Raw genomic sequence first — 15704 nt, 5'->3', positions numbered from 1 at the left:
CAATTATGTTTAATGGCTAAATCATAGAGAATGTGTGTACATCCCATTTTAATTGACATGAAACATCTCACAGGCATGTGTGATTATTTTATACATTTCATTATTTTTAAAACAGGCACACAAATCTACTCAGTTCTAATAGTGGAAATAAACAAGCAAGCAAAAAAGCCAAAAATGAAGGAAAGTACACACACAAACATTTCAGTTTTATTGAGAGGGCCGGTTGGAAAAAAAACTAATGAGTTATTTAGTCTGGTTTATTTAGTGTGTCTTTGGACTGATCTTTTTTACCTGTACCAAATGGCTGAACAGCATGTGAGATGAACAGTATATTTATAGTATACATCTTTCTTGCTAGAGTTTTCATATGCTCCAAGAACTGATACAGATCAAGTAAATTTTCTTAATACACTAGTAAACATTTTTAATGTATAAAATAAGTATAAATTGTTTAGAGTTGTACTGTTCAGAATTTGGGGCCCGATTTTACATGCTCTACAGCTCGCACCAGTCAATGGGTGTTTTCCCTGAGTAGAGAGTGCAAGATAGGGTTTATGTCATTTACAGTATTTGAAATTTATGCAAGCTCTAGGTTTCATAGGTTTTGTTCACCCAGATATTATTTGCGTGTCCTGATTTTTTTTCCATCCAAAAGAGCATGTCTGCACCCCTCATTAAAATAAAACTAAGCTGTGATAAATATTTATTCCCCTTCATTGTGCATTATGAACTGTTTACAGGTTAAATTAAATATAAAAATAACAAAATATTTTCCATTTTCAACATAGTTTCTTTTAATGCTTTAATACTGAGGTTCTGAATTGGACCAGATATATTTACTGGTTTCATCTTTTGTGTTGGCAAACCTTAAATGTTTTCTTTTCGTTGTCCTGTATTGTTTTAATGTTGGATTTGCTCATGCTGAGAGAAAAGTGTGATTGTAACATGCAAATTTGGATTGCTATCAAAGGTGGAGCCTGTAAGCCCTCCATGATTCAACTTCTCCCCCCAGTTGTTCACTGTTCCCACAGTGCAAAAAATAAGAGTAAATACAAAAATGGAATGTATTTCACAGTTTGAACCAACAATAATTTTTATGCCTTAGATGAAAACTAGAATGTTAGATGAATCTGAGAATCTAACATGCCAGAAATCTTAATTAACTAGAGGTGATCTACTCCTTTTCTTTCTGAAAAAGAGTGTTATTTATCAAAATAAATTGGAATCATGGCGTGTTCAGTTAATTGAATGAAATAGTTTGTATTCCCATGTTTATAATTCGATTATAGTGTCAATTTTAAATAACATTTCCATCATTTTCTTACAAGATCTCTCCTTTAATGAAGTAAAATACTGTGTAAATTTACACGTTTGGGTGGTGTTTGTGGGTTTGGTTTTGGTTTTTTACATTTAATGGAGTTGTAATAAATCAAACACTATATATATAATCAATCAATTTGCACACTTTTGCTATTTATTAATATGTGGGAAGGGTTAATGATTTTTGGTAAAAACAGAGATTTAAAACCGTGTTCCCAGTTCTGCATCATGTAGTATGTGGCTAGACTTAAGTGCCAACCCTTAAGCCCACTAATTTCATTGGTGCTCTGTGGGAGTGCAGCAGTTTGCCCACATGCTACAAATTGCAGGGTCAGTGCCTATGTGATTTGTGGATTTTATCTGATCCAGACACTGATTTCAGAATAATTATTTTAAAAATATCCCCCTCCCCCTTTAGCACAAATAATGCAGTGAGCAATGTGGGGGGTATTGTTGATCCACTTTCTCAAAACATGGGGCCCAATTTTCACAAGTTTTTATATGTATGCAAAATTGTTGGTACTTTTTCATGTCTCTCATTGTACACTAGATTTAAAATTACTTTTTGTCTCTACAACTTGCCATTCTTTTTGTGCTTACTCTTGTACTGTAGCATGTTTAATGCATCTTTGTTTAGATAATATTCCTTACACAACATCTGGAGAATAGTTTTAAAATTGTTTACCTACAAAATAAGCGATGTGCAACATTACTGCCTTGAGTTTCACAAATGGGTAAAATCAATAAAATGCTGGTGTATTGTCATTCAGGAATGTATAGGTCTATATACAAATTTGTTTAATTTAAAACGAGGTATTTTTAAATGTCTGAAACACTGCTATGTTCAAATTATTTTCATTTGAAGACCGTATCTGATATCTTTGTGGTTCTTACCAGATGTCATCTGCACTGTTTAGGAAAACACGTATATTAGTTTAAAATAGATTGCAGTTGTTTCATTTAGAGAAGTGGTTTCACAGAACAAAAAAATCATTTATAGCCATAAAAAGAAATCAATAAACTCTGTAATATTAGAACTCATTTTTTACAGTAATTTTAGAATTTGAAATATTAATTTGGGAGAGCAGTACTAATTCCTGAAAATTGGGCCCTTGTCTCTGTGGAACAGGACAACCTCTGTGTACATGGTTAAGATAAGTCAATGAATGGAATTATAGTATCTCTGATACTTTATTTGGTGATTTTAAAAAACTGGAATAGAAGCATAAACACAGTGCTTATTTCTAGTATTAGAAAATTAATTTGATGTAATGCCTTGCATTAACCCTTTGAGCATTGTAAGTCACATGATAAGGGGAAAATCTTTTCAGGTAATTTAATTATTAGTCTACTGAAGATATTGTATACATCTAAGTGTCTGGTTATGTTGCAACAAATGTTTTTTTCTAAAGTAAATGCTTGCATACTATGTAGACTTTTCAATTTGTTGTAGAAGGCTTGATTGATTTAGGCTAAAATATATACTGCCATCTATGTGTACTGTCTACAGCAAAACAGTACTTCAGCTCCTTTAGTTTCATAATTCCGTAAATATTTAATGAAGGAGTCAAATATATGGTCCTATAAATACAAGTTGTGAAGTACTTAAAATGCCTTTAAAAGGTGGGAATTTAGCAAAAAGGGTTATTTTTAGACTTTGAAAATCTCATTAGGGTAGCATTGGAAAGCACCAGTACTGTAAATGGAAATCTTTAGGAATAAAAACAGAACAAAACTGTCATAATAAGTAAGGATGATTTTTGCAGGACATTTGAGATGTTTGCAGTTAAATTTTCTGCGCAATCTTTTGCATAAACAATTGCAAAAAGAACATAATTTTATTTATACCACTTCAACATTTTGTCACTGTGAAATGGCATATGGATAACAAAGAAGATAGAGGCACTTGGTTCAAGTTCATCTGTGAAAGCACTTTTGGATGGCCCTTACTGAGTGTCAGAATTTAAAAGAAAAAAAAAACAAACCTATAAATTTGCACCTGCATTTTGGCATCTGAAAAAACACCTTTTTTCTCACAAATAAATTGTGCATACAAAAATAAGGGCACAAATTTAGAAGTGGGTGGAGACTCTGAAAAAAATAGTTCTAAATGTCACCTTACTATATGAGAATATTGTAGATATTGTACTGGTTCCCTGCAGTATCAACCAGTGATCACCATTATCTGCAGCTGTGCTTGCTTTAGTCTAGCTGAGTGCAAAAAAGTCTCATATTAAGATGTTTAGTGGAAATACATCAGTAGTGTAGTGCAGATATGTTGTAAACTTTTTTTTAGTCAAATAAACAATGCAAATTCATGCATAATTAATTAAAACAAATGCAATACTCAAAGGGTTTTAATTTAACAATTTTTTATTCATAATTTACTGTAAATGCTTCTCAGTTTGCATGCCTTGATCATTGCTGCTAGTGATTTTATGTGCCAGTAGACCTGAGTTTAATTTACCAATTTTACTTAAAAAATAGTAAAAGCCACTTACAAAGTGACTGCCTATTTTTTGTTTGAAGTCAGATATGCCTTATTTTCAAACATTTGTTTTAACTCTTTTGTTTTGTTTGAATTTTTTTAAAAAAAATTATGATGATGGGATTGGAAGCCCTGAGTAATGAAATATTTGGTAAGAATTGTTAATTTACATCGATTGTTAAGGGTGAAATTCATCCCAGAGAAGAAGGCCCAGCACAAGATGGTGAGTCATTTAAGTCACAATTGGGCATGTGCTTGATTGCTTTCCTGAATCAGGGCCTTGTTTAACATGGGGCTCAGGTGGTGCAGATGATCTTGCCGGGGCTGTCGTACTGGGCTGAATTTCACTCTAAAACAATAAAAGACATTTTCAGAAGAATATAGGAATTGGGAGGAATAACCTCCTTTGACTCATGATTATCAGGGACCCGATTCAGTACTCCAGGCTCAAGAAAATTAACTACTGAAGTTAGCAGGAGATTTTTTTTCATAAGGAGTACTAAAGGGATCCCATTTTCTTTGGCTGTCCCTCAGTGCGAGGATGATGTCTGCCAAGGGGTTCATTGGTGAGTTTTTAAGTGGCTGAGGAGCCCAAGTAAATTTTCCTTGAATAAAATATTACGGTGATTTGGCTTATTTTTATACATTACATATAAAATTAAAATAACCCAGTATATAGATTTTAAATATTTGTTGGTCAAAAAAGGTATCATTTTGTACCAAAGCAAGTTCCTTCTCCCTGTCCCATCCCCACTTGTTGCCATCAAAAATTTGGATTTACAGTAGTAACCAGCGAGACTGTTACAGAAACTTTAAGTGAGTGCCTTTAGAAAACTTGGAAATTTGTGCCTGAGATGGTAAACTTTTAATTAGGTTAATTGTAGTGCTTACCAATCAGTAAATTCTACTATCACTCAGGGCTTTCTTACCTTCTAGGTAACTTCCTTCGTTGTGTTTATTTTTATTTTTTTTAAAGTGCCATCATTTAAATTTCACTTAGTAAGTGGCAGATTACATTATTCAGTCCCACAAGCACAGAAACATTGTAACACTAGGAGATATTTGAACTTTTATTTTCCAATTGACTGAATATGTTATGTAAATGAGGTAAGCAACTTTTTTGTAGATTGTATGTGTGAGATAATGTAATGTTCTTTTCCAGTTTTTGGATTACAGTTAAATATACTTTTTAATTATTTAAAGAAAACATCTTTACAGAATAACGTGATGAGTTTTTTGTATAATGTATTTGATTTTGTAAATATGTATTTCCTGATGTGATTTTTGTGAGAAATGCTAAATCTTTTAGTATATCATGTCCTCTCAAAATTGGCAGGAGCTAAATAATAGTTTGTGGGCAATTTGTATTGTGTACTGTACAATAACTGGGGAACTTTTATAATTATAAAAATATATATTAACTTTTAGTGTGTTGTTTAAACAAATGACTGGAACATACTAAAGATAGTAGGATTTTTCTGAATATTTCAGACTTGAACTCAGGCTAGCTTTCTTGTGTTTTTCAAAACAAAATTGTGTCTTGTCTTTTAAAAATCAATAAATTTGTTTTCTTGTTACAAACAAATTTTAAATGCTTCTGTTTTTATTAATTTTCTTGTATAACCAAATATTTCACAGGACTGTTGATTTTGGGAGAAAAATTAAATAACATCACCTTTCTGGCTTCATAATAAATTAAGAAATATTTATATTTAGAAATACTAAAAATAAAATCTAAAAACTACTGTGTAGTGTGCCTCAGACCATAGAAGAAAAATATAATTGAGTGATCAAGTGCTTCTTCTGCTAATGAGCTGTCCATGATCCCAGTATTAACAGGTTATAACGGGTTTATTACTCCTCTGGTTTGATTCATTTCACACTGATATTGCTTACCATTTCTCAACCCAGATTAAAATTTTATTTTACAAATTATTATTTAAATATAGAATACAAATATCTTATAATTTAGGACCTCAGCTCATAATAATGTAGCCTAGATTTTTTAAAAAAAATTATTTTGACCCTTTTTATTCCCGCTCCCCAGTTTAATATATACGGCTGAGTTCTCCTCAAAGAGAAAAATTTTGCACTTTAGTTTGCATTGCAGATCTCTATGCTAGTTCTGTGCTCAGAATCCCATGCTATCAATAGAAAGTTTCCTGTTTGGAACATACCCAGAGTACACAGTGAAGATCTTCATTGCAAATAAGAAGTCCAGTATACATCGTAGTTATTAATATTTACTTTTATTACAGTAGAATCTGGTGCCTCCAACTGGGATTTGCATCCCATTGTAACAGGTATGGTACAAACATATAGCTACTGTTGCTGTCTTTAAGAGTTTTTACAATCCAAATAAGCAAGACTCACAAAAGGATGGAGGAATGAAGTAGAATTAACTCTATTTATTGGTGGAGATTTGAAAGATCAGAAAGGAAAATTTTGCAGAGGGCAAATAAAAATGTTTGACAACTGTTTAAACTTGGTATAAAAATGGTTGAGGCTGAACCAGACTATACAACAGCTTGGCTTGCCAGCATGGGTGGGTCTAACTACATTTTAATCGGGTTGAAAAAATGCACTGTAGCCCTCATAAGGTATGTCTACATGGCAACTTGGAGCAAGCTTCCCAGCCTGGGTAGACTCATGTGAGCAGGGCTCGAGCTACCCACTAAAAATAGCAGGTACGGACATTGCAGATTGGACTGGACCTTGGGCTGTCAAGCCCACCTGACCCCCTAGGCTTCAGAGCATGAGCTCCAGCCCAAGCCACAATGTCCATACTGCTGTATTTAGTGTGTTAGCTTGAACCCCGTTCATGTAAGTCTGTCTACCCCCGGGTGCAAGGCTCACTCCTAGCTGCAGTGTAGACATAAACATAGTGATCTACGCTGCCAAAACCTAAGGAAGTTGGTTAAACATGAAAGTTCGCCCTGTGTTGATTTAACCTACGTTTTCTGCATGGATTTGCATGTGAAAATGCAGTCAGAGTATTTTGATGTGCAACCCCTTACATAAGTCCAGAAAGATGCATGGAATTAAAGCCCTATTTCCAGAGATGCTGAGCATCCTCACCTTCGCTACCTTCAGTGCCAGTTATAGATGCTCAGCATCTCTGGAAATCCAAAGACAATTCTATTTACCTACCTGCTAACCTATATTCAGAGACCTCTGATTAATTGTAATTTTTACTTATTTATTTGTATACTTCCAACAGCATGTTTTGCATCTTACAGACAGGATTGAATACAAAGTGCTTACAATTTAGATACATCATGGAAAACACAGGAAAAAACTAACAGAAAGATTGAATAGTGAAGTTTAGCAGACTTATTTGTTCCTCAATTTTTATTTGTTTAATAGACTTTCTGTTGTCTGTTTTATTAACCTTTCTGTCTCAGAGAGGAAGAGTAGGATTTTTAGGCCTTTTATAAGAAATGCATTTTAAAAAAGGACTTGAAGAAGAAAAGGGTGGATCAGGTCAAGGCAAAGGTTCCACGCATTGGGGAAGGCACAGACATGAGTGAGAAAGAGACAGGAATGCTTGTATTTTAACTCATTTCATTTACAGTGTCATCTGAGGCTTCATTTTAAATTCATATTTTTTATTCTTGCTGAATAGTTGACTCATGGAGTTGATATTGTGCAGTGTGTCTGCCACCTGGCTGTGTACGCTTTGGAGATGTTGGATTCAGTTCATTTTCAAAGGTAAACTGCAAGAGTAAAATGAAAATTGAGTTAAGTCCACAAATCTGTGCTGATTGTGCCCACTAAACTGATTGCAGGGTTATTCAGCAGAGATATCAGGATTAATTAGTCCTCTATAAGTCTTTTACTCTGAGTAATTCATTGAAATGTCAAAGTTTTCTAAAGATGGCTTAGAATGTATTATTCTGTGACATCACTCTCACCATCATCATTCGTGCTATTAGCCCCAGGCATTAAATGTACTTTAGAGATTTGATGAGTTATCCAAATCGTTTGAAAAAAGAAAAGGAGTACTTGTGGCACCTTAGAGACTAACAAATTTATTTGAGCATAAGCTTTCGTGAGCTACAGCTCACTTCATCGGATGCATTCAGTGGAAAATGTGAAGTGAGCTGTAGCTCACGAAAGCTTATGCTCAAATAAATTTATTAGTCTCTAAGATGCCACAAGTCCTCCTTTTCTTTTTGCGGATGCAGACTAACACAGCTGCTACTCTGAAACCAAATCTTTTGATGAATCTGCCTGATATCCGCTTTCTTGAGCAATCCCATCATACACGTTTAAAGTCTGCACATGTGTTAAATCCTTTCCAACATAATCCAGTCCCTCTGCTTTATTTAATTTCAGTTAAGATACATAGAATCTACTGTATATAATAGCAAATATTGCATAATGAAAAGTAAAGTGGATATAAATGTCTTACTATTGTTCATCCAAAATTTCATTGAGAACTTTTCTAGGTTGTTAATAGCTAAGATTTATTCTCATACATTTATCTGTGCTGAGGGTTGAAGGTGGTTCTGGTTTGGTCGGAGAGAGTAAATACCAGATGTGAACCTTTTTCCACCTCAGCTCCCTTCAAGAATGTTTTCAGTTTTATGTCGCTATCTACTACTGTATTCTTTCGACACATATACTAAGTGTCTCATCTTAACTTGCAAGGCAAAAAAGACACTCTTGCAAGTTATGATTTTTTAAAGTTAATCAAAGGAAATTAGTGGGGCTTAATTGGTTTTCCAAACTCCTATTCATTACATCAGCCAAAAACATTTTTCTTCCACATGGTGGAAATATGGGATTGTTGTGAGAAGAAGCACAGTGGAGAGCATCTTGGTGTGAATTTTAATCTTCTGCAGATGTCTTCTCCAAATATTTCATTGCATCTTAAACACTAAAAAGTAGTGGCTTCAACACTGCCAAAACCACACATTCATAAATCATTAGCCAGGCCCTAAAACCCATGAGATTTGCTTTAGAATTCTGGGTTTTTTAATTATGCATTTTGAGTTCTTTTTATTTGCCTTCTGGTTCCTGAGCCTTTATGGTGCACTTGGGTCATATTTTCAAGCTTTTCACCACAACAGAAAAGGTTAGAAACTTGTTTTGTTTTTATTAAAGCGGAGCTTCTCACATAATGATATGACTCCAAGAGCTGAGGCTTTAAGAATAACACTAAATATTGTGAGACTCATGATAAAATTTGCAAGAGTAGGTAACACTAGGGCAGAGGTCGGCAACCTTTCAGAAGTGGTGTGCCAAGTCTTCATTTATTCACTCTAATTTAAGGTTTCACATGCCAGTAATACATTTTAACATTTTTGGAAGGTCTGTTTCTATAAGTCTCTAATATATAACTAAACTGTTGTATGTAAAGTAAATAAGGTTTTTAAAATGTTTAAGAAGCTTCATTTAAAATTAAATTAAAATGCAGAACCCCCGGACCGGTGGCCAGGACCCGGGCAGTGTGAGTGCCACTGAAAATCAGCTCGCGTGCCGCAGGTTGCCTACCCCTGCACTAGGGTTTTATTTTTCGTTAGGGTGACCTGCCGTAGAAAGAGAGCATCTTCAGACTGAACTTGTTATACTTGCTTTCTTTTACTCTGCTTAGCACAGTGCCTCCAATTTTTTCTTTGTGAAATCCAACTGGATATTCAAAACCTCTCTTTCAATGAAGTTGCCTTGCTAGCCTGGAACCCTATCAGGAGACATATCAGCCCATTTCAACACTATGTAACCTGAGGTTAGGGTCCTTCATTTGAGGCAAATAATAAAGTGAAATTTTCAACTGGCAAGTTTTATACATCAAGTTTGTTGGATTTATATGAAAGATGTTCTCAAATGCCAGGATATCAAAGAGACAGTCTCTTGGGAACCAGCATCCAACTCATTTATGGATTTATGTATTAAAACCAACACTTCTAATGGTATCCAGCAATAAGCTGAAATTCAGTGCAGCCTTTATAGCATGTGAATGTATTTCCTGCAAGAAACACTCTTCTACAATTGGGCTACTACATTCTGCATCAGCTAAATCTTACTAATAATTTTCAAAATTAACTCCATGTAGAGCACATTACTATAAGTCTCAAGGTGACAAAAGCATGGGTTATTGTAGTGAGGTCTACACCTGAAGAGAAGGGCACAGCCTTCTGGCTGCAAATAACAAAAACCTTTCTTGGCCACTGCCTATGCATCCAGAATTAGCTGGGGATCCCAGAGGAAGAGAACATGAGTCACAAAAAGAAAACATAACCCACCAAATTGAGGGATACAGTTTCAATTCTGCCATTTATTTCAGTTATTTCCCACCGAACCAAAATAACTCCAATCCTGTCTGAGCTGAGATGCAGCTAGTTCTGGTGCCTCTCAGCACTCATTCTGGCAAAACACTTGAGTAAGCCAATGAGATTCCAGCAGCCTGACCTGATAATACAGGGATATATAGCTGAAAGTCATCTGGCACTGCACGCTATCTTTTCTGATGGCCTCACATACATGCTGGACAAGTTGGACAATAGAATAACCCACATGAGCCCCCTCAGCATATATGAGCAATTGTCCAATGCTACTCTTGGGTCTTCTCAGAAAGAATAAAGCCAGTCAAGAATGCAAAAGCAAAGGTAGTTGAAGTTATTACAGGACTGAAGACAGCACATGCAATTCTGCAAAATGTATATACAGAAAATATTTAGGCTTGGACCACCACAGGTAGAGGTCCTGATTTTCCACTTCTTTATCCCTAATGCAAGAATTAACACCTGTGCAAAATGAGTGTAAAAATGCTACCAAATCAAAATGGTATTGGTTTATACTGGCTTTGCAAAAGTGTAAATGACTACACAAGGATCAAGGCAGTGGAGAGCCAGGCCCAAAAGTAAAAAAAGAAATCCCTCTGCCACCCAAATGTTTACACATACAATTTTGCAGAGAGAAAAAGAGATTTATGATTATTGTATTTGCGAGCCAGGAGTATTCAAACTCTTTTACAGTGTGGACCACATCTTAGTAGAGAATTTTTCTCACCGACTCTCTCTCCCAGGCACAATAATGCAGAGCACCTTTCCTCCCACTGGAAGTTTTGCTTATCAATATTATGAAAGTGTTCAATGTTGTCTAACTTATTTTAATGCACTGTACTAACCTGGAAATAAGGAGGAAAGGTGGCATCACACCAGCAGCCATCTCTCCAAAGGCTCCCAACAAGTGCTTCATGGACTGCTAATGGTCCACTGCCCACTGTTTTGGACACTGTATTCCATGTGCAGGACTTGGAATGCTATTTTTAATTGGGGAAGTCCCATTAAGTAATAAAACCCCAGCATGTCAAAGAGATCTTGAAAGGCCAGGATCAACACAGCAGAACACACATTTTATACTGGGTTCAGGAAAAGAAAGAAAAGTTGCCTCTTGAAGTTTGGTGACTTTGTCTAACTGCACGATCGTTCAGAGTCGCTACTAATTACCTCCATCAGCTTATTTCAGATGAGGTCTGAAAGCATGGTATGATGCAATCCTGAATCCTGCACAGAAGCCTACCGGATAAGGCTATCAGTCTTTCTACCCCACTGACCAGTCAGGGTCCATTTACAGATCCTCTCAGTTGGTTTGTAATTGGAGATTGAGATGACCTGGCTAAACTGATGCAGCAGTGATGCTGAGGTGTTTTTCTTCCAACACACAACTACTCACAAAGAATCTGTAAAATAAATTCCCCCACCCTGATAAATGTCATTAGGCCATGTTATTCAGCCCTGACTCAGGTAAAATACCCACCAACTTCATTGGGAGTTTTATCTGAGAGAAGCTACAAGATCTGACCCATTATCAGTATTAAGAAAAGTAATTTAAATTAGCTTCACATTTCAAGGTTATTTACTCCAGCTCTTCCTGACTCTGCTATAATATGGATCCCACAGCACAAAACATGGCAGAATTCCATAGAAATTGGTTATTTCTGGAAGACACCATTCAAAATAATACAGTTTATGAGCAAGAACTGTCCTATTTTTATTGCTTCTATTTTACAGGGTAATATTCTGTACACTACTGATACTCTCAATTAAATAAGCTATGTACTGTATCATGTTTAAAATTCTATTTAACTTGCCTCCTCTCAGCAGTTTACATCTATAGTGTAAAATGCCACATGGCTCACAGCACACTAAATTGTAGCAATCGTTTCATTGCACATCAATGTCTGTGCCAATTGCCATTACATATATGAAGCCAACCATCAGTGCACACACAGACCTGACATTGGCCGTTGAGAAACCTTGATCCATTTCTGGCACAGTCAGAGGGATGCCAGATAGAGTTGGTGCGCTGACTTGAAGTTGATGTGGCTGATCTCATTCCAGATTTTGCTAAATCCTATCGTGTGCATTCTTTCCCAGTGGCTGGATTAGTTTAACAGCAGGGCATTTTTATAAAAACCTTCTTGACAATAGTACTACAACAGTGTTGCTGTTACCAGCTTGTTCTGAGCAATTTTCTGAGCAGAACCATTTTTAGTAAGAACCCTTCTGGATAACACATTTTTCTGTGGAATTGCTATGCATTCATAACCTGGAGACATTTTTGCTATCATAACTGTTCCAGGCACTCCAGTTCTGTTGGGATTCCTTAATCTGGGCAGACTCCTAGAAAGTTCAAGCTAGTTAATAGGGTACCTGGGACTCCAGGCCAGAGCCCACTTAGCTTCCCAAAGGAAGTTGTCTTCAGCAGCAGGACAAGTGTGGGAGTTCCGACTTTCCTGCTTCTTTCCCGCAGTGTGAATTCAGTCTGGCCCAGAGGGCTGGAGAAAGGTCCCCTTTTCCATTTAGGGAGGAGCTGCCAGCAGAGCAGCTGTGTAGAGGGATCTCTGCACAGCTTGCACACTGCAGAGGAAGTCCCTGAGCTGGTCCCATGGAGGCCAAAGTGCAGGGAAGGGCCCCAAGAGCTTCAACCTGAAGTCCTGGTATCTTGCACAGATGTTGAGAGGTTGCAGTAGCAACTGCTATTCCAGCCCACGGGCTGGAGTAATGGTCAGAAATGGGGATACATTGCAGAATCCTTATTGGCTGTAGTATGGGGAGACGGATTCTACTTTCCCATCTGCTCTCGTTACTTGGGCTTTATGTGGGCAAAGTGAATTCCACCCTAATATGACCATTTTACCATATATTTACAGGTCAGTAGCAACCAGTGATCACCATTCTCTCCCTTTCAGTATTGTTTCTGAAGTTCAGGAAAGTATTTTTTCCTCTGTGACTATTCACTGAACCCCTCCCTTCCTGAAGCTTCACCCAAGAAATCCAAACCCATGAGTGCATCTGAACAAGATAATATGCTATTTTCATCCCCAGTCAGCAGGCCCACATTCCATCAATGAAAGACTAGTGTGGCATAGCCCACTCCCCATTCTCTCAACCACAGCTCTTCAGACAAACTTCAGGAACATGCAGAACAGATATGTTCACCCACAGCCTTCAAGGCTCAGCATGGGACCAAATAGCTAGACTTATCCCCACTGTCAGACTCTTCAAGGATAAGTGAATGCTGTGGCTATCCATATTCACCAACTAGCTCTGTGATGTGTATCTGCAACACTCTAATATACCAAAGCTATTGGTGATTTACCCTCAAAGCTTTTAAAGTCCCTATCCCTCTCAATATTTAATAGCTTTGAAGTTAGTCAGCTCCTATATCAGGTATGAAAAAGAGTTTTGTATAATATTAGTGCTAAAATAATTTCAGTACCTTGCAAAAGGCATTGTTCCCTACCTGCAGTGAGGTAGAATGTGTGCATATGAAAAGCCCTAACTAATTTATTTAAAATTTTCATTTCTGGTTATAGCAGGGGCGGTAGATTACTCTCTGTCTTTATCTCTGTTTAGGAAGTTTCTGAAGAAGCCTATTAACTTGATAGCGCATTTCCTGGAATTTAATGATATTTACATGGTTTTAAACTTTTGTAATAACATCTAGTTGCTGTGGTGATAGTCACACAATAAGGCTTTAGTCCTGCCAAAACTTACACGTGCTCAACTTACAGGGATTGATGGTCTTTCATCTATAGTATTCTATAAGATTGTGTAAAATGTGTAAATAAAATGTCAGAGGGTTTTCATATTGTGGGTGTTTCCCTGTGTATTTTATATGCACTGACAATAGAGAGCTAGATCTAGCCTTTGTTATAAACTCTCTTAATTGCAGAATATGTAAAATTATTTTGTTTCTGTATTGTGTTGTGGCCACAGTTGATTCAGGGACATAAGAATCTTACTGAGGAAGCACTCATTTAGGGTTATAATCCTTGGAACAACCTAGGGTTTTGATTTTCGTTTGCAGATTTAGTCAGTACAACAACAGATGTGGTAGTCAAAAGATAATGCTTTACACAGAAGCCTGAAGAATTCAGTCTTACAAGAGAAATGATAGCTTGTTCAACCATTTGCCATGGTAGTACCTGTTATCGGCTAGAACTTAAGTGTAGCCATTCCTGTATCACACTTAGTGATGCTGCATAGTTGTAGTTTCCAGTTCAGAAAGATGATGCCCCCTACTTCTGTGGACATTTGTATTTGATAATGCTAGTCCTGGCTTTCTTGGTTCTCCACAAAAAGTGTTTGATACTTTGAACCAATTTTGTAATAGGGAGGACTTGTCAGGGCAAAAGTAGCCTTAGAAATATGTTCATCTTCATCAAATGAACATGGTCCCATAATTACTGCAGCTAGTTTTATTGTACTTGGGGCAAATACCAATTTAGTAAAATAAACTCTTTAACAGACATGGGACCCTGAAGTTCTTTACCTACTATCAGTGGAAACAGAATTATGAGCATCACTAGTTATGGAATTCATCCCACTAGGGAGGTAATAACTGCACAATTCATGACGAAGAAGCCAAATGCACATGATGAAGATCATAGAATCATAGAATATCAAGGTTGGAAGGGACCTCAGGAGGTCATCTAGTCCAACCCCCAAATGTTTATCCTTGAATGAGATTGATTTCACATCCCACAGATGCTAGTTATTATTTCTCCTCTTCCAGACAAATATAGAAATAATAAACAGGTATGGCTCAGTGAAATGGTTTCAGAATGTATGATATGCAGGAGCATCGTTATATTCTCTGGGTTTGCAAGTTTACTCCACAACTCAATGAGTTTTCACTTCCTTCACACATTCAAGGCAGACAGGCATACTACCTATGATATGGCTGAATTTTTTTACGGTTAATCCAAGCATCTTTATCTGTTTTCCAAATGCCCCAGTCCTATTGTACCTCATTCTGAGGTCCCTTGCCTCATTCTGGAACATTCTCCTTCTTAGACTCTCCCAGTAATTCTCCTAATAACCCCCTTGGGTGACAACCTATCTGACAAAACTGCAAAGGCCAAAAGAAAAATAAATCAAGGTAACTCTTATGACCAGGCAATTTAATTCAGGCTCTCCAGATTTTGTAGCCTGACTTTCCAGAACTTTGCCATCTGTGGTGGTCTCTGAAAGAGTAAAAAAACCACCAGCCTCTTAATCGTCTGGTGAAGGACAATCTTCAGTGGGTTTACAATCAGTTGACCAGCTGGAAAAAGCTATTAATAAGGACAGTTACTACTGGGTTTCTCTATTGTCCTTCTTTCTTCCTTTCTCCCAGACCTGTTAGCAAAAGCATTTGTAGAGACTACAGCCCTACCTCCAATTGTAGTAAAGGGGAAAAGGGTTAGTCAAATCTTCCAGTGTCCTACCAGTCAAGGTCAAATTACCTAATGTTGCTGAAATTCCCAGTAATACTGTTCCCTTAGATGTATGGGCCTCACTTGAAGGACCTAGTCTAGAAGGGCATTAAAGCATTAGACTCCGAGTTGTCTGTTAACTCTCTCTCCGGTAACCGCCAATAAAATGGATTTGAAGGATTCAGA

The sequence above is a fragment of the Lepidochelys olivacea genome, assembly GCF_965140295.1.
Source record: "Lepidochelys olivacea isolate rLepOli2 genome assembly, chromosome: 5".
In the NCBI taxonomy this organism is placed as follows: domain Eukaryota; kingdom Metazoa; phylum Chordata; order Testudines; family Cheloniidae; genus Lepidochelys; species Lepidochelys olivacea.
This window is presented reverse-complemented; position numbering follows the sequence as displayed.